We start from the raw sequence: 24,185 nt of genomic DNA on the forward strand, positions 1-24,185 counted from the left end.
CTGGGTACCACATTCAGTTTTTTATCACGCGCGTGCAAAACACATTGCACCCGCGCGATGAAAACTGAACAACGGAATGCAATCACAGTCAAAACTGACTGCAATTGCGTACCTACTCGCGCGGGTTTGCCGCAATGCACCCGGGACGCATCCTGAGCCAAAACGAGTGTGAACCCAACCTTAGTAGCCTGGTAAAGCTTCACCAGGTACACCATTTCTAGGGCGTTGCAAGGAGACACCTGACCAATCCAATGCTGGAGAGGAGGTGGCAGAGCCCTCCAGAACATATCAGCCAATAGTCTATCCAGCATAGCCGTGGGACTCAGCACATCAGGCTGTAGACAGTTTTGCAAGAGGTGGAGTAAGTCATAATTAAGTCATAATACTGGGTCCTTGCAGGTTCAGCCAGCTTAAACCCCCACTGATGTACCCGCTGGGCCGGACCAACCCCCCCCCCCCCCAGTCTTGCCAAAATCTCACCCTTTCCTTTTTGGTAGTCGGCCGCTTGATTGTCCGGCAAGTCAAAATACACCCGCTGAGAATCGGATGCCAGGAATGGAGCGACGACCTCAGCCCACTGGTCACGGGGTAGCTTTTCCCTGATGGCCACTTTCTTGTACATCGCCAGGTAGGTTTCAATGTCGTTTGCGGGGGTTATCTTAGGAATCGCGGCACAGACCGCTTTCCGGGCATTGTGGACGCTCGGGGTTGCTCCTGCTGTCTGCAAAGCCATCACGTGTTGTAGCAGCAACTGGTTAGTCTCCTGCTGCTGCTTATTAGCCTCGTGTTGCTGCAGGTTTGTCTCTTGCTGCTGCAGATTAGCCTCCATGAGGGCCTTCACAACAGCCTCCATTTTGTCGTGGGGCGCTGGTTGTAATACAGTTAGTTTAATGTACGACATACAACCGTGATTAAAAAATGCAGAAACCCAAAATATCGGTGTTCACGCCAGCCTCACTGCTCTTGCACGCATCCTCCACCAATTGTGGGGTTTCACTCTGGTAGATAGGGTAAGCGGGCGCAGTACAGAGGCAAAATACAAGTTCTTAACTCAAAACGTCAGTGTTTATTTACACTTAAAGCAATTGCACAAAACCGCACGTAACTTTGCAGTCTTGGTGTTAATTCACACACAATGGAAAGTTCATATAACACAAGTCACCTTGCTGGCAGTTCTGCCTCCAGTAGTCCACAACAGGCTTTAGGGGGCCTGTTTCCCCAGCATTCGGCTCTCAGCTCTCCAGCACAGCACAAAGCCTCAGATCCCCAAAACAGAGATCTCTCTGCTGAGCCTAGCTGCGTATTTAAGGACAGCCAGGTGCTGCCAAAACCCGGACCGGCAATTAAACTCTGGTCTGGTATTTGACCTCACCTGGCTGGAAATCAGACCAGCCGCACATGCTGGGAGGAAAATATCTGCCTTGCCAGACACAACCCCTCACTGTGTCACAATACATTGAGAAATATGCAGTTCAGAATGAGCGCCATATTTATGAAGCACTTGTTCTACTTTTTCTGGCATAGAATTTGGATAAAATGGGTTAGGCCAAGGGTGACTACTTTTTATTGCTTTATTTTTAGATTTTAAATTTAAATGTCTTCCGCTCAATAAAAAAAATAAAAAATAATCAGAAATATGGGGAGTTGAGCTTTGTTTTGTGTTCTACGTTGCCTGGGAGTGTTTCATGCACATGTACTGGCAAACTGTGTAGAGCAGTTACCAGTCCACCCTGGTGAACAACCACTTTAATGTTACAGGTGCAGCAAATACATGCCAACAGGTGTTGTTTTTATCAGGTTCCGCTGCAGATGTCTACTGGCAGAAGACCACTTTCCGAAAATTTCAATTTTTACATTTGTGGGTCAATATTACAGTTATAAAACGTGGACACCTTGTGGTTCTAATGAATTAAACTTAGACCACTCTGTGGATTTACAATGTCCTAAGTTTGGTTCAGTAGAAACAAGAAGGGTCTAGGTGTTGTGACGACATGGCCTCCAAAATGCACTATTATTTCCCAGTGATTTCAGTTCTGTTAACAACAGTTTATTCATTTTTCTGTCTACTACCTTAGGTGGTTCTCATTAGAAAATTCCTACATTTTCAGAATTTATTTTGCAGCCATTTTTTGTGGATTTACAGATAGTTAAATTGTGAACTTCACCTAATCCTTATGCACCTGGCAGTGCATGCAGCCTGTACAGCAGGGATGCTCAACCTGCGGCCCTCCAGCTGTTGTAAAACTACAACTCCCACCATGCCCTTCTGTAGGCTGATAGCTGTAGGCTGTCCGGGAATGATGGGAGTTGTAGTTTTGCAACAGCTGGAGGGCCGCAGGTTGAGCATGCCTGCTGTACAGGGTAAGGTGTCACCATATGGAATCGTAATATGAGCCTCTGATGGAAAATGGCAAAATTATTTTCATCAGATTCATATGAAATCCGACAGAAAAAAAACTCTTTATACATTTATGTGAAATTGGAGGTATATGTAAGTGGGTCCCATAGACGCAAAGGTTGTACACAGCTATAATGCTGTCATGGCCATTTGCAATGCATATGGTCTGGATTTTATGTTCCGGAATCCGCTGTTAATGTTAAAGGGGTTCTCCGGGAATACTTTAATTTTATTTTAGTATAAATATATTCCCAAATACATTTCAATAGCTATAATAGTTCATTTTGTATAGGGAGCAATCATTAGGAGAAATAAAATGGCCGCTCTCCTATTAGCACACACAAAACTTTTCCTAATCACACAGCAAGTTACTTTACAACACTGAGCCTAAGAGCTGCCTCCTCCTTCTCTCTGCTTTGCTTGTCAGGGATTATGATCCTGAATACAGATGATAAGATCTTCAGCTGAATCTCTGTAGGAATGGAGTTCATGAGAAGACATGAAGTATAGAGAGGATAGACAGGACAGATAATGTGGGGCTGTGGTAATGGAGACTGCATACAAGTGCTGCTGCTCATCAGCCACAAACCCACCTCCTCTCTGTACTTCATGTCTCCTCATGAACTGCATTCCTACAGAGATTCGTCTGAAGATCATATTATACTGTATTCAGGATCTTAATTCCTGACAAGTAAGAGAGGAAGATGGCGCAGCCCTTTACCTTGTCCTCCTGTGTTATTAGGACAGGTTTTGTGTGGACTAGTAGGATGGCGGCCATTTTATTTCTCCTAATGATTGCTCCCCGGACAAAACGAGCCATTATAACTAATGAAAGGTATTTGGTAATATATTTATAATAAAGTAAGGGTACTTTCACACTAGCGTTTTTGTTTTCCGATATTGAGTTCCCTCAATACCGGAAAAAAATTTATCAGTTTTATCCTAATGCATTCTGAATGGAGAGCATTCCGTTCAGTATGCATCAGTTCAGTCCCTCTTATGTTTTTTGGTTGGAGAAAATACCGCAACATGCTGCAGTTTTCTCTCTGGCCAAAAATCCTGAACACTTGCCGGAATGCCGGATCCGGCATTAATTTCCATTGAAATACATTAATGCCGGATCCGGCAAAACAAATCCGGTTTTGCAGTCTGCGCATGCGCAGACCTTTAAAAATGAGAAAAAAATAAATACCGGAACCGTTTTTCCGCATCCGGATCTGTATCACAAATGCATTCTTTTGCGTCCGTATTGCTGGATCCGGCAGGCAGTTCCGGCGACGGGACTGCCTGCCGGAATCCTTTGCCGCAAGTGTGAAAGTACCCTTATATTTAAGTATTTTCATTTTATTAATTCCCGGAGAACCCCTTTAATGAATACAGCTATTCACATGAGCGTAAGATTTCTGTCAGTATTTGAAATCCGCAGCATGTCCGAGTTTTGTGTAGATCTGTTTTCAAATATGCATGGAAATCCTGATGACAATACTGATTGTTTATCATCAGGATCCTGAGCCAGAATACTGACGGATTTCAATACGCTCATCTGAAAGCGGCCTTAGTCTTCAACAAGGATGCAGGATATTAAAGGTAAAAAAAAAACATAAAAACACTGTCTTTTAAAGCGGCTGTCTCACTTCAGCAAATAGCATTTATTATGTAGAGGGAGTAACTACAAGACACTTACTGCTTACTAATGTATTGTTATTATCCATATTGCTTCCCTTGCTGGATTCATTTTTCCATCACATTATACAGTCGTGGCCAAAAGTTTTGAGAATGACACAAATATTAGTTTTCACAAAGTTTGCTGCTAAACTGCTTTTAGATCTTTGTTTCAGTTGTTTCTGTGATGTAGTGAAATATAATTACACGCACTTCATACGCTTTTATCGACAATTACAGGACATTTATGCAAAGAGTCAGTATTTGCAGTGTTGGCCCTTCTTTTTCAGGACCTCTGCAATTCGACTGGGCATGCTCTCAATCAACTTCTGGGCCAATTCCTGACTGATACCAACCCATTCTTTCATAATCACTTCTTGGAGTTTGTCAGAATTAGTGGGTTTTTGTTTGTCCACCCGCCTCTTGAGGATTGACCACAAGTTCTCAATGGGATTAAGATCTGGGGAGTTTCCAGGCCATGGACCCAAAATGTCAACGTTTTGGTCCCCGAGCCACTTAGTTATCACTTTTGCCTTATGGCACGGTGCTCCATCATGCTGGAAAATGCATTGTTCTTCACCAAACTGTTGTTGGATTGTTGGAAGAAGTTGCTGTTGGAGGGTGTTTTGGTAGCATTCTTTATTCATGGCTGTGTTTTGGGGCAAAATTGTGAGTGAGCCCACTCCCTTGGATGAGAAGCAACCCCACACATGAATGGTCTCAGGATGCTTTACTGTTGGCATGACACAGGACTGATGGTAGCGCTCACCTTTTCTTCTCCGGACAAGCCTTTTTCCAGATGCCCCAAACAATCGTAGAGAGGCTTCATCTGAGAATATGACTTTGCCCCAGTGCTCAGCAGTCCATTCACCATACTTTCTGCAGAAGATCAATCTGTCCCTGATGTTTTTTTTGTAGAGAAGTGGCTTCTTTGCTGCCCTTCTTGACACCAGGCCATCTTCCAAAAGTCTTCGCCTCACTGTGCGTGCAGATGCGCTCACACCTGCCTGCTGCCATTCCTGAGCAAGCTCTGCACTGGTGGCACTCCGATCCCGCAGCTGAATCCTCTTTAGGAGACGATCCTGGCACTTGTTGGACTTTCTTGGACGCCCTGAAGCCTTCTTAACAAGAATTTAACCTCTTTCCTTGAAGTTCTTGATGATCCTATAAATTGTTGATTGAGGTGCAATCTTAGTAGCCACAATATCCTTGCCTGTAAAGCCATTTTTATGCAACGCAATGATGGCTGCACGCGTTTCTTTGCAGGTCACCATGGTTAACAATGGAAGAACAATGATTTCAAGCATCACCCTCCTTTTAACATGTCAAGTCTGCCATTTTAACCCAATCAGCCTGACATAATGATCTCCAGCCTTGTGCTCGTCAACATTCTCACCTGAGTTAACAAGACGATTACTGAAATGATCTCAGCAGGTCCTTTAATGACAGCAATGAAATGCAGTGGAAAGGTTTTTTTGGGATTAAGTTAATTTACATGGCAAAGAAGGACTATGCAATTCATCTGATCACTCTTCATAACATTCTGGAGTAAATGCAAATTGCTATTATAAAAACTTAAGCAGCAACTTTCCCAATGTCCAATATTTATGTAATTCTCAAAACTTTTGGCCACGACTGTACACTGCTCATTTTCCTGGTTATGACCATCCTGCAATCCATCAGTAGTTGTCAAGCTTGCACACTATCAGAAAAAGCACAAACCCATGTGCGCTACCACGGTCCCAGGCACCAAATAGACTGGGGCGTTTTCCTGTAGTGTGCAAGCACAACCACCACTGATGGATTGTAGGGTGTCGTAACCATGGAAACTAGCAGTGTATAATATGATGAAAAAATGAATCCAGCCGGCAAAGTAAGCAATATGGACAATCACAATACCTTAGTAAGTGCCTTGTATTAACGTCCTCTACATAACCAAGGCTTTTTGCTGAAGTGAGACAACCAACCCCTTTAACTCCTTAAGGACACAGCCTTATTTCACCTTAAAGGGAATCTGTCACTAGCAATTTACCCAATTTTTTTTTTTCATGAATCCATGTTTAACAGAGTACCTTTTTTCCATCTGTCTTGTTCTTTTGATTGTGAGTCTTGTCATTTCTTCAAAAAAATCGATTCTTATGATATGTAAATGACGCTGTAAGGAGCCCAGAGGGGCGTTATTCTTTCTCCACGGTGCCCAGGAACGCCCCTCTGAAGTGCCGTGCCCGCCTAAATTTGAAAACTAATAACGCCTCCAAGTTCATCTAAATCGCCTCCCAGAGGCGCGGCTAAGTGCTCAACACCCCCCCTCCTCAGCGCCGCGCTCTGCGGCAAACACCCCGATCCTCCTCTCGCCGGCATCCCAAATCCCGCGCAGGCGCAGTGGCGGCGATTGCCTGCGCTATGATAAGATGACTGACGGCACTGCGCCTGCGCGGGATTTGGGATGCCGGCGAGAGGAGGATCGGGGTGTTTGCCGCAGAGCGTGGCGCTGAGGAGGGGGGCGGGGGGTGTTGAGCACTTAGCCGCGCCTCTGGGAGGCGATTTAGATGAACTTGGAGGCGTTATTAGTTTTCAAATTTAGGCGGGCACGGCACTTCAGAGGGGCGTTCCTGGGCACCGTGGAGAAAGAAGAACGCCCCTCTGGGCTCCTTACAGCGTCATTTACATATCATAAGAATCGATTTTTTGAAGAAATGACAAGACTCACAATCAAAAGAACGAGACAGATGGAAAAAAGGTACTCTGTTAAACATGGATTCATGAAAAAAAAAAAATGGTAAATTGCTAGTGACAGATTCCCTTTAAAGGGAGTCTGTCACCAGCATTTCACTTTTTTAACCCTTCCCACAGCTCCCTAGCATGCTTACAGTTAATAAAAACGTTACCTCTGGCATCAATCCTGGACTTATAGAACCCTCAAAAACAATCTTTATAAGATATGCAAATGAGGGCTCGCAAGTGCCCAGGGCGGCGTTACTCTCTTAGGTGCCCTGCTTGCTCAGCCTTCTCATTGCATCCTCCCGCGCCTTCCTACCCTCTGCCCGCCCATCCTTTCCCTCTGACCGCCTTTGTACTAACTTGTTATGCTGCCGATATCCCGCGCCGGCACACTCATTCGTTTGGCCGGCGCATGCGCACTGTGATGCCCATTCCTTGTACGGCATCACAGTAACTATTGCGCATGCGCCGGCTAACGACGCGAAAATCGGCGTCGTTAGCCAGCGCATGCGCAATAGTCCAGGATTGATGCCAGAGGTAACGTTTTTATTAACTGTAAGCATGCTAGGGAGCTGTGGGAAGGGTTAAAAAAGTGAAATGCTGGTGACAGACTCCCTTTAAAGACCAGGCCATTTTTTGCAAATCTGACCAGTGTCACTTTAAGTGGTGATAACTTTAAAACGCTTTGACTTATCCAGGCCATTCTGAGATTGTTATTTCGTCACATATTGTACTTCATGACACTGGTAAAATTAAGTAAAAAAAAATCTTATTTATTTATAAAAAAAATACAAAATTTAGCAAAAATTTGTAAAACATTGCAAATTTCCAAGTTTCAATTTCTCTACTTCTATAATACATAGTAATACCTCCAAAAATAGTTATTACTTTACATTCCCCATATGTCTACTTCATGTTTGGATCATTTTGGGAATGATATTTTATTTTTTGGGGATGTTACAAGGCTTAGAAGTTTAGAAGCAAATCTTGACATTTTTCAGAAATTTTCAAAAACCCAATTTTTGGGAACCAGTTCAGGTCTGAAGTCACTTTGCGAGGATTACATAATAGAAACCACCCAAAAATGACCCCATTCGGGGGGCGTGGACAACTGCCGTTATGGCTGGACGCATCTAAGAGCAGCTCCGGCTCCCACCAGCAATACTGAGCCATCCTGACTCTTACACTTGCCGAAACCTGACCTGACAAGTGCACCTGGGTCTACAGAAAGTGCCAGACCTGAATCATGAGCCCCAGCAAAGCGCAAATGGCGGCGGAGCGTCTTAAAGAGTTCGCTAGGCAGGATGCCCAACATGGCGCCGCGGCTCCTTCACCGACACGTGTGGCCAGCACCAGGAGCCAGTCGTCACAGCAGCCACACTCTGATGCAAACCCTGCATTTACCCTGCAAACCTCACATCAGCAATTAATGGCAGCCATAACCGGGTGCCAGGTCTCCCTGACAGGGAAGATAGAGGAGGTTAGGGTGGACTTGGGCCTATTGCGCCAAGACGTGCACCAGCTACGCGAAAGGGTTCGGCTTACCGAGACTCGAGTGTCGGACCTGACCAACCCCTTACCGGCAAGGATCGCCGCCGTGGAGGCTACTGTGGAGCTATACCGTCAAAAATGTGACGATCTTGAAAACCGTGCACGGCGCAACAATGTGCGCATCATCGGCATGCCAGAGCGGGCAGAGGGCCCAGATCCAGTGGCTTTTCTGGAAGGATGGTTCAAGGAGGTGTTCCCCAACGCTGCTTTTTCATCAGCATACACAGTTGAAAGGGCACACTGAGTTCCAGCCAGACCACTTCCTCCTGGTGCCCCTCCAAGACCCCTGCTAGCCCGCATGCTAAACTGGCGGGACAGGGATCTTATCCTGGCGCAGCCTAGAGTCGCACAAACCATTTCGCTGGGCTCGGTGAATATCTCTCTGTATCCAGACTTCTCCGCTGACCTGCAGAAGAAACGAGCTACCTTTGTCTCCATCAAAAGGCGTCTTCGGGAGCTAAACTTCAAGTATTCGATGGCGTACCCAGCACGTTTAAGGGTCGTGGACGGCGACAAATCGCTTTTTTTCTCCAACCCCGCTGAAGCGGAGGACTGGTTATCCGGGAGACACCGCCGTTCTCCTCCCAAATGATCGGGCTTGAAGATGAGGCCTCCATTGATATGCGTAAGGGAGACGAAATGGTTCCTGCAAGGACTGCACTATGAACACCCTTTTTTCCCATTCCTCAGAGTTAACCTGGTTTATAGTTTGGTAACGTATTGCCTCATTTTTATGTGGACTCAGGGACACTGAGGGTTAATTATATGCAGTTCTACTTTGAAAGCACCCATGCAACCGGCAAGTATTACTGCGAATGGGGGGAGCCAGCTACTCCACCTGCACTGGGTTTCCACCTGTATACACCGTGCAGGTCCCCCATACACATGGCCATGTGTTATTCTGGACATGTTTATGTTCTAATAGTTCACCCACTGTTTGGGTGGTTTAGAGTATGCCTAATGTTACAAGCTATTACTGAAATGTCTAATAGTCAAGCAATGAATGTTTTACACAATGTACACCGTCCTCGCCATAGTGGACCCCAGGAGCTGGGGGTTTATCCTTATTTCTATGTCTGGTGTTCACTATGGCGGATCTTAGAGTGAAGTCCTGGAATGTCAGAGGTTTAGGTGGGCACAGGAAACGAATGGCTGTGTTTTCACATATACGTAGCATTGCTCCACATATTCTAGGGCTGCAGGAAACACACCTTACCACGGAGACGGGAGGGAGAGTCAGGAAACCCTGGGCTCAGTGGGTGGAGAGTGCATATGGTAACTCTTACTCCAAAGGGGTGTCATTACTGATCCACCGGGCAGTTCGGTGGGAACCACATTACACAAAGATTGACCCAGAGGGGAAATATGTTTTTGTATATGCTCATATTAATGGAATGCCGTATGTGATATTGAACATGTACAACCCTCCTCCGACCGGTCTCTCACTGCTTCAGACAGCGGCGGGGTTTGCGGCACAATTTCCATCAGCCGGGATTCTCGGCATGGGAGATCTTAATCTGCTCCTGGACGACTCAAAAGATAGATTCCGCAAACCGTCCAATAGTTCTGACCGGCGGCCATCAACTAAAACGGCCCTAGCGCGCCTACTGTCTGAGCTGGGATGGATTGACATATGGAGGGAAAGGTATCCGGATCGAATAGAATTCTCTTGCTTTACTCCCTCCAGGGGAGCGTTATCTAGGATTGACTACCTCCTGGGCACCCCTGGCACCTTTATGGCAACGCGGGAGATACATTATGGATCCCAGGGTCCGTCTGACCACGCACCTATAATGGCCTCGATCACTGACCCCTATACTGCTGCCCGCATACCCAAGCAATGCATACACCCGTTCTAGCTGTCTTTAATGTCCCTAAATGATAGGATACCTGACCAGCTTCATACATTTATCACTGTTAACTTAGCTGATACAGACCCGGTCTTGCTGTGGGAGACTTTGAAGGCCTTCCTGCGCTGTGGCCTCAAGTCGTCCATCTCTTACATTAAGAAATTTTCTCGTTGTAAGGAGGAGAATTTGGGCATGCAGTGCAGGAATGCAGAACTTGCATACGTTTCTAGCCCTACTGAAGAGAACAGGAGGGACTGGATGCTGAAAGGCAGACATTACATGAACAAGGTAGTAGAGTAGGCAAAGTGTTGGCACAGGTAGTAAGAAGGAACAACATGTCTCCACCGATACTACGTATAGCAGGCAGTGGCGGGGCAGTGGTATCTGAGCCGGAGGGTATATTAGACCGATTTAGGGAATTCTATCAGGATCTATACAGTTCTCGTGCTCAATATTCTACTCAAGCACTGGAGGACTACCTCCAGGAGGTCTCCTACCCGCAGTTGTCTGCAACGGATAGAGAGATGTTGGATGGGGAGATTACTTTAGAGGAAGTGAGCGAGGCGATCTCAGGGTTAAATTTAGGCAAGGCCCCCGGACCGAATGGGATACCACTAGAGGTGTATTCTAGATATGTGGATATCCTGGCACCGCAGCTTCTGCGTATGTACAAAGCGTCCCTGAATAGTGATGCACTTCCGGAGTCGCTGTATGAAGCCTCCATTGTAGTCCTGTTAAAGCCCGATAAAGATCCCTTAGGCTGGGTTCACACTTGAGCGTTTTACAGCGCGTTCAAACGCGCTGTAAAACGCTCAACACATGAAAACCAATGCTTCCCTATGGCCCTGGTTCTCACTTGAGCGTTTTACAGCGCGTTTGAACGCGCTGAAAAACGCCCTACGCTCAAACAAGTTCTTGAGCTTCTTTGGGGCGTTTTGACGCGCGTTTGTGGCCATAGGACACTGCAGTCAATCACACAAACGTGCGTCAAACGTGCGTTTACTATTGCAAAAAACGCGAATAAAAACGCGCGTTAAACGCGCATATAAAATGCGCTCAAGTGTGAACCCAGCCTTAGAGTGCGGGTCATACCGTCCTATCTCGCTGTTAAACCTAGACTACAAAATTCTCACCAAATTATTAGCGAACAGACTGAACAGAGCTATATCATCTATTATACACGAAGACCAGTCTGGTTTTATCCTTGGCCGATCCACCTCTAGCAACATACGCACGGGCGGACTGACAACTCACGGGGCCCCCGGGCAATAGAAGATTATGGGGCCCCTGTGTCCCTGCCCACCCTCAAGCCACACCCACACACAGCCCCACCCACATATCGCGCCACACCGGCTCCAGGCTCATGTGGGCCCTTAGGCGATAAAAAGTCTCGTGGGCCCCCTTAAACAGTGATAACTCTCTGAGTACAGATAATATAGTAGATGTCCCCTGCAGTCCTATGTAACAACACAGATAACACAGTGATGGCTATCTGAGTACAGAAAATGTAATAGTATTGCCTTCAGTCCTATGTAAAACCACAGATAACACTAGTCCTGATAATGTAGTAGTGTTACCTGCAGTCCTATGTAAAACCACATATAACACTAGTGTAGATCATGTGGTAGTGTTACCTGCAGTCCTATGTAAAACCACAGATAACACTAGTCCTGATAATGTGGTAGTGTTACCTGCAGTCCCATGTAAAACCACAGATAACACTAATGCTGATAATGTGGTAGTGTTACCTGCAGTCCTGTGTAAAACCACAGATAACACTAGTGCTGAAAATGTGGTAGTGTTACATGCAGTCCTGTGTAAAACCACAGATAACACTAGTGTAGATCATGTGGTAGTGTTACCTACGTCCTTAGTGTGCCTCACTGTGTCTCTCCCACGGACTCCATGCTGGTGGTGCTGCCTCCTCTTCCATCTTCTTCTCCTACCCCGCACAGAACGTCCTGATGCAGCTGTGTCAAGACAAAGGAACACTGTCGGCATGGTGATAGTGACACACACACATGGAGACAAACACACAGGGAGAGACACACACACACACACACACACACACAAGGAAACACACTGGGACAGATACACACTGGGAGACACACACACACACACACACACACACACACACAGGGACAGACGCACACACACACACAGGGACAGACACACAGCTAGGCCACACCACACTCCAGCCAGGCTCCTTTCCGTACAGGAACACACAGGGTCACTAGTGGGGGGGGAGCAGGGTTACTAGTGAGATGACAGGAGGAAGGGGCGATCAGGGTCACTAGTGGGGTGACAGGAGGGGAAGCAGGGTCACTAGTGGGGTGATAGAAGGAGGGGAAGCAGGGTCACTAGTGGGTTGACAGGAAGAGGGGGGAACAGTGTCACTAGTGAGATGACAGGAGGAGGGGGGAACAGTGTCACTGGTGGGGTGACGAGGAGGGGTGAGCAGGGTCACTAGTGGGGTGATAGGAGGAGGGGGAAGCAGGGTCACTAGTGGGGTGACAGGAGGGGAAGCAGGGTCACTAGTGGGGTGACAGAAGGAGGGGAAGCAGTGTCACTAGTGGGTTGACAGGAGGAGGGAGGAACAGTGTCACTAGTGGGGTGACAGGAGGAGGGGGGAGCAGGGTCACTAGTGGGGTGATAGAAGGAGGGGAAGCAGGGTCACTAGTGGGTTGACAGGAGGAGGGAGGAACAGTGTCACTAGTGGGGTGACAGGAGGAGGGGGGAGCAGGGTCACTAGTGGGGTGACAGGAGGAGGGGGGAGCAGGGTCACTAGTGGGGTGACAGGAGGAGGGTGGAGCAGGGTCACTAGTGAGATGACAGGAGGAGGGGGGAACAGTGTCACTGGTGGGGTGACGAGGAGGGGTGAGCAGGGTCACAAGTGGGGTGATAGGAGGAGGGGGAAGCAGGGTCACTAGTGGGGTGACAGGAAGGGAAGCAGGGGGGAGCAGGGTCACTAGTGGGGTGACAGGAGCAGGGGAAGCAGGGGGGAGCAAGGTCACTAGTGGGATGACAGGAGGGGAAGCAGGGTCACTAGTGGGGTGACAGGAAGGGAAGCAGGGGGGAGCAGGGTCACTAGTGGGGTGACAGGAGGAGGGGAAGCAGGGGGGAGCAAGGTCACTAGTGGGATGACAGGAGGGGAAGCAGGGTTACTAGTGGGGTGACAGGAGGAGGGGGGGGAGCAGGGTCTCTACTCTCCCATCGCCTCATCAAAGAGGCTGAAAAGACGCTTTTTATGGCGCATCACTGCAGTATTTGTTAATCACACCCAGATGTAGCAGAGCTTTGTTTGCAATTTGTGCAGGGTATACAAGATAGTAAGCGGGTTCCCTGCACAATCCAACCTTATGTACTGTATCATACAAGAGACAGCCCTATGGCCTGATGACAGTGACAGTGTGTCCCTCAGTGATTAACCCTTCCAGTGCTGGCAGCCCAGCAACAATTCCTTTATGTCAATGCAGAGAACAGAGCAGTAATTCATGATCATCCAGAATGCTGCTGCCTGCTTACATAAGGGCAGCCTGTACTCAGCACTTTCCTCTTTATCTGCAATCAATAGAAATGGAGGGTAAACAGTGATCTGCAGATAGAGGTAAGTGGTCTAATCACATCCACAAACCCTACTAGCTTGGGGGGTAGTGAGAACACAAATAGGGACTGGGAATGAGAGACATCATACAGCAGGGATCCCATATGGATGGTGGAGACACAGGGGCTGAGAACTCTGCACAGACATAAAGGGCATTGTGTGGGAGGGAAGAAGTCATCCAGGGGCAAGTCAGGATACATGCAGGAGGACATCTGTGGACACTGGCATACCTCTCAGGAGATGTGATGGGAGGGTGGTGAATTGATCTGTCTATAGCAGGCACTGGGAGCATTCTGTCCATACTAGGGATCTCCTTATCTGATGATGATAGGATCAGAAGATCATTACTGACTGTCTCCTCAAACACATAGACAGAGCCCCACTAGCCAGCAGCTACCTGTGTGTATCCCACTAGACAGGAGGATTGAAGCAAGCTCCTGTAGTGAAATAAACAGGAGGAGGGGTGCTGGGGAAGAAAATAAAGGAAACGGAAGCCAAGCAAAAGAGTAATAGTAGCAGCAGCAGCAGAGGGAGGGACTCTCTTGTGGTCAGACCTGCTCTCATATACTCCACGGAACCCCTGACTTTATACAGACCAGCAGACTCAGAGGGACCCTCCTGACAGCCTGTGCGTGCCTAGGGATCCAGCAGAGAGAAGGGCAGGCACAGCACTTATGAGTAGGCGGGCCCACCATGGTGGAAGGCGGATCCACGACCCAGACAGCACAACGAGCGGGGGAACGGAGGCACTGAGCAGCGCTGCAGCCTGCAGCAGCCATATCAAGTGAAGTGGCGAGGTGATCAAGTAATCCTCTTGCTAAAGTTAAGTGTGTCAGTGTGTGACACTGTAATCCTAGGGGCCCACCGAGGATTCCTCCTGGCGGGCCCCCTAGTGGCCACGGGCCCTCGGTTCAGGCCCAAAGTGCCCGAATGGTCAGTCCGCCCCTGAACATACGAAGGGCACAGGTTATTGCTCAGTTGGGACGTGCGGACCGGAAATTATGGGCCTTGGCCGCGTTAGACTCAGTAGAATGGCCTTATTTGGTGCATGTCATCAAGCTTTTTGGCTTTGGTCCTACATTTATCAGATGGGTCAATATCCTTTATAGCTCCCCATCCGCAAATATTATGATTAATGGATCCCTGTCATCAACATTTAAACTATACAGAGGAACCAGGCAGGGATGTCCTCTATCTCCCCTATTGTTTGCGGTAGCTATTGAACATCTGGCATTGAGGATCCGTCAGGATAATATTTTTAAAGGTATAGCCCTGGGAAATATGGAAGATCGGCTGGATCTATATGCTGATGATCTCATTTTATACATGAGAATATACCTTACCTAGAGCAATAGATCTAATTGAGAAGTTTGGTGCCTTCTCTGGACTATGTATAAATTGGGCAAAGTCGGCCATTATGCCTTTATGGGCTTCGGACTGGCCGTCAGTGTATCAGAATTTGATGGTAGTAGATAGATTCAAGTACTTAGGTGTCATTATCACAAAAGACCCAGCTATCTCACATGAACTAAATACAAGCCCCTTGATGTCTTACTTTGTGGATAAGTTTAAATCTTGGAATACCTTACCGCTATCCACCATGGGCTGCATAAACATAATCAAAATGATACTCCAACCCAAAGCTCTATACCTGCTGGAACATGCCTGTGTACCTATCCCACGCGGAAATTAGCCATTAAATCCCTACAGAGGAGCTGGGACAAAGGTGGGGCGGCTCTACCGGACCTATTCGTGTATTTTCTTGCTGGTCAGTTGCTATATTTGGTGCCATGGGTGACCCGGGATGTGCTTCCTAATTCCGAATATTACCTGCAGGAGTACCTGCAACTTTCCACTCTATGGCCCGTCCTTGAGGGTCTGGCATCTATATCAGGCTCGCTTTTACTGATTCATAGACTTGCACATCAGGTGTGGAGGGCTGCAAAGATGCAACAATACAATGATTTACCGGATGATATTCCACTGTGGAACAATCCATTATTTCCACATCTGATGCATTGTGAAGGGGAGATGGTATGGAAAGGACACGGGATATGTTATTTGAAAGATCTTTATGAAAATGGCATCCTATTCTCCTTCTCTCAGTTGCAGACCAAAGTGGGAATCTTCAGGCCACTTTTCTTTACATATTTGCAGTTGAGACATGCCCTCCAGGCTCAGATACGGGCTCTCAAAGGGCCAGTGTCTGCGTATCCACTTATCAGGGTTTTTAGAACTCAGGGGCCGAGGGGACTGATATCTGCCCTATACACACATCTGCTCAACCTAAAAATCTCAGCTTCTCCATTGGGTGCGGAGTGTAAATGGAGAGGGAACATACCTACTTTAAAGGATGAAGAATGGAGCGAGGCCCTGGAAGCTCCGGTAGCTGTATCATCATCTCTCACTAACAGACTGATACAACTTTTTATATTGCATAGGTGTTACCTCACCCCGACTAGACTTTTTAAAATGGGTAGGCAGTCCCACACGGGATGTCATAGATGTGCACAGTTGAATGCGGATTTTTGGCACCTAGTGTGGGACTGTAGCTACATTCAACCATACTGGAGGCAGGTAGTAGATGTAATTTCCTCCTTGATCCCGGATACTTTAGAGGTTTGCCCCAAAGCTTGCCTTCTGGGAATTATCGAAGATGATTCGCGATCACGCTATACACTCACCTTCATCAGTGAGGCCCTTTTTCTAGCCAGGAAAGCTATTGCTCTTAGATGGATGGCGGACAGGCCCCCTACGGTTGGTCAATGGAAAGCCCTGGTCAATAATATTATTCCCTTTGAGAGGATCATTTCCTCCCGCAAGGGATGCCCTCAGAAATTCCAAAAGATATGGGGACCGTGGTGTGCTTCTCCACTGACTGCAACGCCGGCCCACTTACACTCTGTGGTCTAGCAACCATGTTTAGTTCATCACATGGTATTCAGGAATATAGGATGGTGCTTGTTTAAAGGAGTCATAACACAATGTAAGACTGCTAAAATGGTTGTTTATTGACATGTTGCACTTTTGATATGTCTTGACTATGATTTGTCATAATGATGAAGAATTCTTCTATGTAGTGCGAGGCGTAACTCACTGTATTACTCTTTGATTGATCTATTATATTTCTTGCTTGCTATTCTTCATTAAAGCGAGTTAAAAAAAAAAAAAATGACCCCATTCTAGAAACTACACCCCTCAAGGTATTCAAAACTGATTTTACAAACGTCGTTAACCCTTTAGGTGTTCCACAAGAATTAATGGAAAATAGAGATACAATTATCGAAATGTCACTTTTTTGGCAGATTTTCCAATTTAATATTTTTTTTAACTTTTACAAAGCAAGGGTTAACAGCCAAACAAAACTCAATATTTATTGCCTGGATTCTGTAGTTTACAGAAACGCCTCATATGTGGTCGTAAACTACTGTACGGGCACACGGTAGGGCACAGAAGGAAAGGAATGCCATATGGTTTTTGGAAGGCAGATTTTGCTGGACTATTTTTTTTTACACCATGTTCCATTTGAAGCCCCCCATGCACCCCTAGAGTAGAAACTCCATAAAAGTGACCCCATCTTAGAAACTACACCCCTCAAGGTATTCAAAACGGATTTTACAAATGTCGTTAACCCTTTAGGTGTTCCACAAGAGTTATTGGCAAATGGAGATAAAATTTCAGAATTTAAATTTATTGGCAAATTTTCCATTTTAATCAATTTTTTCCAGTAACAAAGCAAGGGTTAACAGCCAAACCAAACTCAATATTTATGGCCCTGATTCTGTAGTTTACAGAAACACCTCATATGTGGTCGTAAACCGCTGTACGGGCACGCGGCAGGGCGCAGAAGGAAAGGAATGCCATACGGTTTTTGGAAGGCAGATTGTGCTGGACTGTTTTTTTTTACACCATGTCCCATTTGAAGCCCCCCTGTTGCACGCCTAGAGTAGAAACTAGGGATCGACCGATTATCGGTTTGGCCGATATTATCGGCCGATATTGAGGATTTTGAACGTTATCGGTATCGGCATCTATTTTGCCGATATACCGATAACGTATTGGGAACACAGAACGAGCTGCTCTCAGCGCTCTCTGTGTTCCCTCCGCAGCACAGGGGAGAAGGAAGCAGTGTTTCCTCCCCCTGTGCTGCTGCTGCCGCTGCCGCCAATGACAGAAGAGAAGACAAGAGGAGGGGAGGGGCTGTGGCCGCTGCGCCACCAATGAAGATAAGCCTTTCATTCATTCATATACAGGAGGCGGGAGCTGGCTGCAGAATCACATAGCCGGCTCCCGACCTCTATGACAAGTAGCTGCGATCCGCGGTAGTTAACTCCTCAGGTGCCGCGGATCGCAGCTACCGCTCATAGAGGTCGGGAGCCGGCTATGTGATTCTGCAGCCAGCTCCCGCCTCCTGTATATGAATGAGAGACTTATCTTCATTGGTGGCGCAGTGCGCCCCCCCCCCCCCCAAGCCCCCCAGTATTAATCATTGGTGGCAGTGGCCACAGGATCCCCTCTCCCCTGCTCCTCCGATCGGAGCCCCAGCTGTGTAATCCTGGGGCTCCGATCGGTTACCATGGCAGCCAGGACGCTATTGAAGCCCTGGCTGCCATGGTAAGCTCCATGCTGCTGTGTGCACAAAGCACAGAGCAGCAGGGACAGTGTGAGCTCCTATTCACCCTGATAGAGATCTATCAGGGGGAATAGGACAAGGGTTCTAGTCCCTAAGGGGGCTAAAAGTTAGTAAAAAAAAACAACACAAAAATATTAAGTATAAATAAAAAAGACTTATAAAAAAAATACACATTAACAATAAACAAAAAAATACACATTAACAATAAACATATTAATTTTCAGCAGATTTGTGTAGCAATTTATTTTTTTCTCAAAAATTAAAATTCCCAGAATATCGGTATAAATTATCGGCTATCGGCCTGAAAGTTCACAAATTATCGGTATCGGCCCTAAAAAATCAATATCGGTCGATCCCTAGTAGAAACTCCAAAAAAGTGACCCCATTTTAGAAACTACGGGATAGGGTGGAAGTTTTGTTGGTACTAGTTTAGGGTACATATGATTTTTGGTTGCTCTATATTACACTTTTTGTGAGGCAAGATAACAAGAAATAGCTGTTTGGGCACAGTTTTTATTTTTTGTTATTTACAACATTCATCTGACAGGTTAGATCAGTGGTGGGCAAACTTTTTTGTCAACTGAGCCAAATATCGCCAAAACCACGATTGAAATTTCTTTCGAGAGCCAGATTTTTAAAACCTAAAATATTGCGTCAACAGTACCAGTGAGGACTATTAAGGCTCATGCACACGACCGTGTGCCCGCCGTTGCCATATTGCAGGCCGCATACGGCGGGTCCGCAATACACGGGCACTGGCTGTGTGCAGCCCGCATGCACTACTTTTTTGCGGTGCGGAGGCACAACCAGAAGCACCACGGAAGCACACTGTAGCACTCATATCCCGGATCCTGGACCCATTGAACTGAATGGGTCCATGATGCGGGCTGCACACGGTCGTGTGCAGCCCGCATCATGGACCCATTCACTTCAGCATGCGCTACTTTTTTGCGGTGTGGGCAGTCTGATGCGGATCGCGAACCCCATTCAAGTGAATGGGTCCACGATTCTCATGCAGCTGCCCCATGATCTGTGTCCGTGCATTGCGGACAGCTATTTGCGGTCCGCAGCACAGGCACGGCGCCCTTACATTCGTGGGTATGAGCCCAGAATGTGTTTTTACATACTTTTATATGTACTTTCTTTTATTTGGATGTTGATTATTATTTCATTTTATCTTTATCATTTTTTACTTTTATTAAACTTGTCTGCAGATGTGGATGTCGCACTTATGGGGGATATCTGTGGATGACACACTTATGGGGGATATCTGTGGATGACACACTTATGGGGGATATCTGTGGATGACATAAAATGCTATATATGTGTCATCCACAGATATCCCCCATAAGTGCCCTCCACAGATATCCCCATAAGTGCCCCCCCACAGATATCCCCCATAAGTGCCCACCACAGATATCCCCCATAAGTGCCCACCACAGATATCCCCCATAAGTGCCCTCCACAGATATCCCCCATAAGTGCCCTCCACAGATATCCCCCATAAGTGCCTTCCAGTAAGTAAAGTAATGTATTAGTGGAGGGAAGGGAGGAGGCAGGGACACTTGCGGCGGGGCCGGTGCAGTGCCCAGCGCTGTGCACACACCGGGGGCAGCTCCTACCTTTCTGATGCAGGACATTTCGCTCCCCCTAAGCGGCGGCCTCTTCACCACTCGTCACATGGCCGGCAGTGGGCAGCCGAACTAGAGTGCCGCTGCCCGCCCTTCTGCTGCTGTGCGCAGCGTGACATCTCTCCCTCCGTCATGCGCCTCCTGCCCTGCCTGCCTGCTTCATTCATAAAGTGGAAGGAGCAGACAGAGATGGGGCAGGAGGCGCATGACGGACATTTTGCAAGCAGCTTGAGCGGCGCCCACCCGCCAGCCCGCACCAAAGAGCCGCATTGAAGGATCTAAAGAGCCGCTTGTGGCTCGCGAGCCGCACTTTGCCGACCACTGGGTTAGATAATGTGGTATTTTTATAGACCAGGTTGTCACGGACGTGGCGATACCTAATATGTATACTTTCTTTTTATCTATCTAAGTTTTACACAATAATATAATTTTTTAAACAAACAAAAAAATTCATGTTTTAGTGTCTCCATAGTCTGAGAGCCATAGTTTTTTCAGTTTTTGGGTGATTATCTTAGGTAGGGTCTCATTTTTTGCGGGATGAGATGATGGTTTGATTCGCACTATTTTGGGGTGCATATGACTTTTTGATCGCTTGCTATTACACTTTTTGTGATGTAAGGTGCCAAAAAATTGTTTATTTAGCACAGTTTTTATTTTCAATTTTTTACGGTGTTCCTCTGAGGGGTTAGGTCATGTGATATTTTTATAGAGCCGGTCGATACGGACGCAGCAATACCTAATATATATGTATACTTTTTTCCCCCCCTATTTTTTACCATTTTTTTTTTTACTTTATTTGGGGAAAATGACGTTTTTGTTTATTTTTACTTGAAACTTTTAATTTTGTATTGGAATGCATTGGCTGTATGAGTAATACTGTGTGTATTACTCATACAGCTTCTGGCCTGTGAGATCCAAGGGGCTGGATGTCACAGGCACGTCACAGGAAGGCAGCGCGATGCCTTCCTTAGACATCGCGCTGCCTTCCATGCCATTGGGTCCCCCCTACAGCCGCATGGGGACCCGATGGCACCGCCCGCCGCCGCAATAGGTAAAAGCCGGGACCCCCCCGGGCATTTAGCTGAGGTGCCTGCTCAATGATTTGAGCAGGCACCGGATTCCGATCACCGCCCGCCGCACGGCGGTGATCAGAAATACACAGGGCGTACAGGTACGCCCTGTGTCCTTAAGTACCAGGACATAAGGGCGTACCTGTACGCTCTGTGTCCTGAAGAGGTTAAGGCCTCTTTCACACGACCGTATGGCTTTTTCAATATTTTGCTGTCCGTTTTTTCACAGATCCGTTGTTCCGTTTTTTGTTTCCGTTTGGTTTTTCCGTATGGCATATACAGTAATTACATAGAAAAAATTGGGCTGGGCATAACATTTTCAATAGATGGTTCCGCAAAAACGGAACGTATTCGGAAGACATACAGATACATTTCCGTATGTGTTCCGTTTTTTTTTTGTTGACCCATTGACTTGAATGGAGCCACGGAACGTGATTTGCGGGCAATAATAGGACATGTTCTATCTTTCAACGGAACGGAAATGGAATGCATACGGAGTACATTCCGTTTTTTTTTTGCGGAACCATTGAAATGAATGGTTCCGTATATGGAAAGCAAAAAACGGCCCGTAGACGGGAAAAAAAACGGTCGTGTGAAAGAGGCCTAACTGCTGAGACTTTTCCCCTCTCCCTCATTTTATTTCCATATGGATCTAACTAATAACAGCATAAATGAAATATTTTGGGTAACTGATGTTAGTAAAATCCCCTTACAACTAAAATACACTAAATTTAGGATAATCCTGGAAGATAATTCCTGAATGCTACCTGCACCTGCTTGATGACAAATAAAAAGGCTATGTCTGAAATATCTCAGTTTGACCACTATGTGGAAGCTTTCACCTGCTAAAACCAGCTGGTCTCAGGATTTTAAATAAGAATGGCACAGCAGAGTGAAACAATAAAGCTCTTTATTGATATAATTTGTATGTACAGGATATTTACAGAGTCTTAGAGGGAGAGTCATACAGCAGGGGCATCATGGGGAGGGAGCCACGCATTTCCAGTCTAAGCCGGGACTGTAAACAAATTCCTTCCTGCGGAAATAAAAACAAGAGGTGGAGTAAGTGTAAGAGCTCCGAAATCTTCTTCTGCTCCTAAGAGGGTCTATGCCAATATTGTGCCCTGGGGAAAGCCATTGTTTGTTCAACTTTACATTTTAAGACAATAGCATGGAAACACTCTTTACAGAACAGAGACCCGTACGCAGTTCTACAAGGATATAATCCCAAATATAAATGGATGACATTTTACATCTGCTTATACACTGCCCTAAATGGAAGGGTCCGGAAGGAAATTGTTGCTTTGTTGGCATTATTTTCTACTGGAGTTTACTTATGTTCCTGGAAAAGTCTAAAAGACGCATTGATGGAGGCTGGTTTTATGATACAAATACGGCTCTTCACCTCAGTACATCATCCTGTTGATGTAGGGTAATAGTGCAATAACAACAATATTTAAAGGAACAGTCCAGAAACAACTTATGCACTGAGTTCTGTCTAGTGCAGGGCCTATCTCTGGTGTTCCATGAAATGGTGTTCAGGCCTTGCAATAGACATACAACTGGAGTGGTCGTTTAAAGGAGCTCTACAGCTTTATAACTGATTATTCATATTCTTCGATACCTGTGGCATATGCCACTGAATAGACATAGAGGGGCATATGTCGGCCATTGTGAAAAAAATGTATAGCATGTGGTATAAGTTGTTTCAGTTTGCCTCTCTGCATAGGAAAGCACAGCAGACTATGTTTTCCTGTACAGTCCCAAAAAAAACAAAAAAAAAACGTATGCCAGTATATGCAAAAAAGAAATTTTTGACATACGCTGGGTGCATGGGGCGTATGGATACACCTCTTAATAATCTAGGCCTTTTTCTGGCAGTCTGTGCAGCAGAAAATCAAATAAACGCTCGCAGCGAGCTTACATAGGTTTGAGCTATAATTTACAGCAGTATCTTCTGTAAATTAGAGTGACTGTTGGGCCACAGGAGGACACACCCCTCCCACTAAGCCCCACACACTTCCCTGATACTTTTAAAAAGGGGTGAGAAGTGTGAAAAGTCAATCTTTCATGTTATTTTGATAGAAATCTATCAAATTAATGATCGTCTTTGTTTTATTTGGAAGGAATAATGTATAGTAAAATAGCATTGGTTTACAAGACTGGTACTCACTCTCGTGATGGGTGTGTAGAACTGCAGACCAGTGCTTCTTCACAAGGACACAGCTGATTGATGCTGAATGCCAACCCCCCTTCTGGAACATAACAACTGCCCCCAGCAGGTAGTTTGCGCTTGCAGATCATCTCTCCATGGTGTCTGGCACAGCACATAGAAGGAGAGCAATCCTTATCTTGACGGCATCTGGAACCTGATGGAAACAGCAATGGCTCATCAATTATTTGTTACAGACAGAAAAATGTGTGATATCATCAATTATTTACCAGTGATTAGTCATCAGTGATGTTATGTCTGTAAGATATAACTTGACAATAGTGATGTCACCTCAGGTAAAAACATAAAAGTGATCATACCTTCATGTCCACCTGGTATAATATGCTGACAGCGCCCAAACATACAGCCCAGACCTCGGACACACTGAGAATCCTTTCTGCAGTATTGACCTTCATGTCGCAGTGCCACACACAGACCAAAATGTCGATCACAGAACAGGCCACGTCCACAACCTCGGTCATGGTCACATGTTACCTGGAAATAAAGAACAATTTTAGGTATTTTGATATCATTGTCTTGTCATTTCAAAGAATTGTGGCCCACTCTCAGCTTGATCTAACACCACAGTGCATGTACTGCATGTAAGGGCTTGTTCACGTCACCATTATGGATTCAGTTATTGCTTTCCATTATAATGGAAACCATAAGACGGAAGCCTTTAAGAAGCATTCCGTTTTGATCCTTCATAATACAAGTCTATGGGCAATCATAACAGAACCGTCTGGTTACCGTTACACAAGACGGAAAACAAAGTCCCGTCAACAGGACTTTTTTTCTGTTCTGCATAATGTAAACCAGACGGATCCGTTATGCTGCCCATAGACTTGTATTA

The 24,185-nt window shown here is 46.2% G+C and overlaps 1 long non-coding RNA gene across 1 annotated transcript; it reads left to right on the forward strand.

Annotated features, from left to right (window-relative positions):
- Positions 1-3,702: 3,702 nt before the first annotated feature.
- On the forward strand, positions 3,703-14,246 carry LOC121004718. Its single transcript, XR_005779820.1, has 3 exons — positions 3,703-3,715; positions 7,350-7,355; positions 13,784-14,246. It is a non-coding gene; the product is annotated as an uncharacterized LOC121004718 (long non-coding RNA).
- Positions 14,247-24,185: the final 9,939 nt, after the last annotated feature.

Source organism: Bufo bufo, chromosome 6 (assembly GCF_905171765.1).
Source record: "Bufo bufo chromosome 6, aBufBuf1.1, whole genome shotgun sequence".
In the NCBI taxonomy this organism is placed as follows: Eukaryota; Metazoa; Chordata; class Amphibia; order Anura; family Bufonidae; genus Bufo; species Bufo bufo.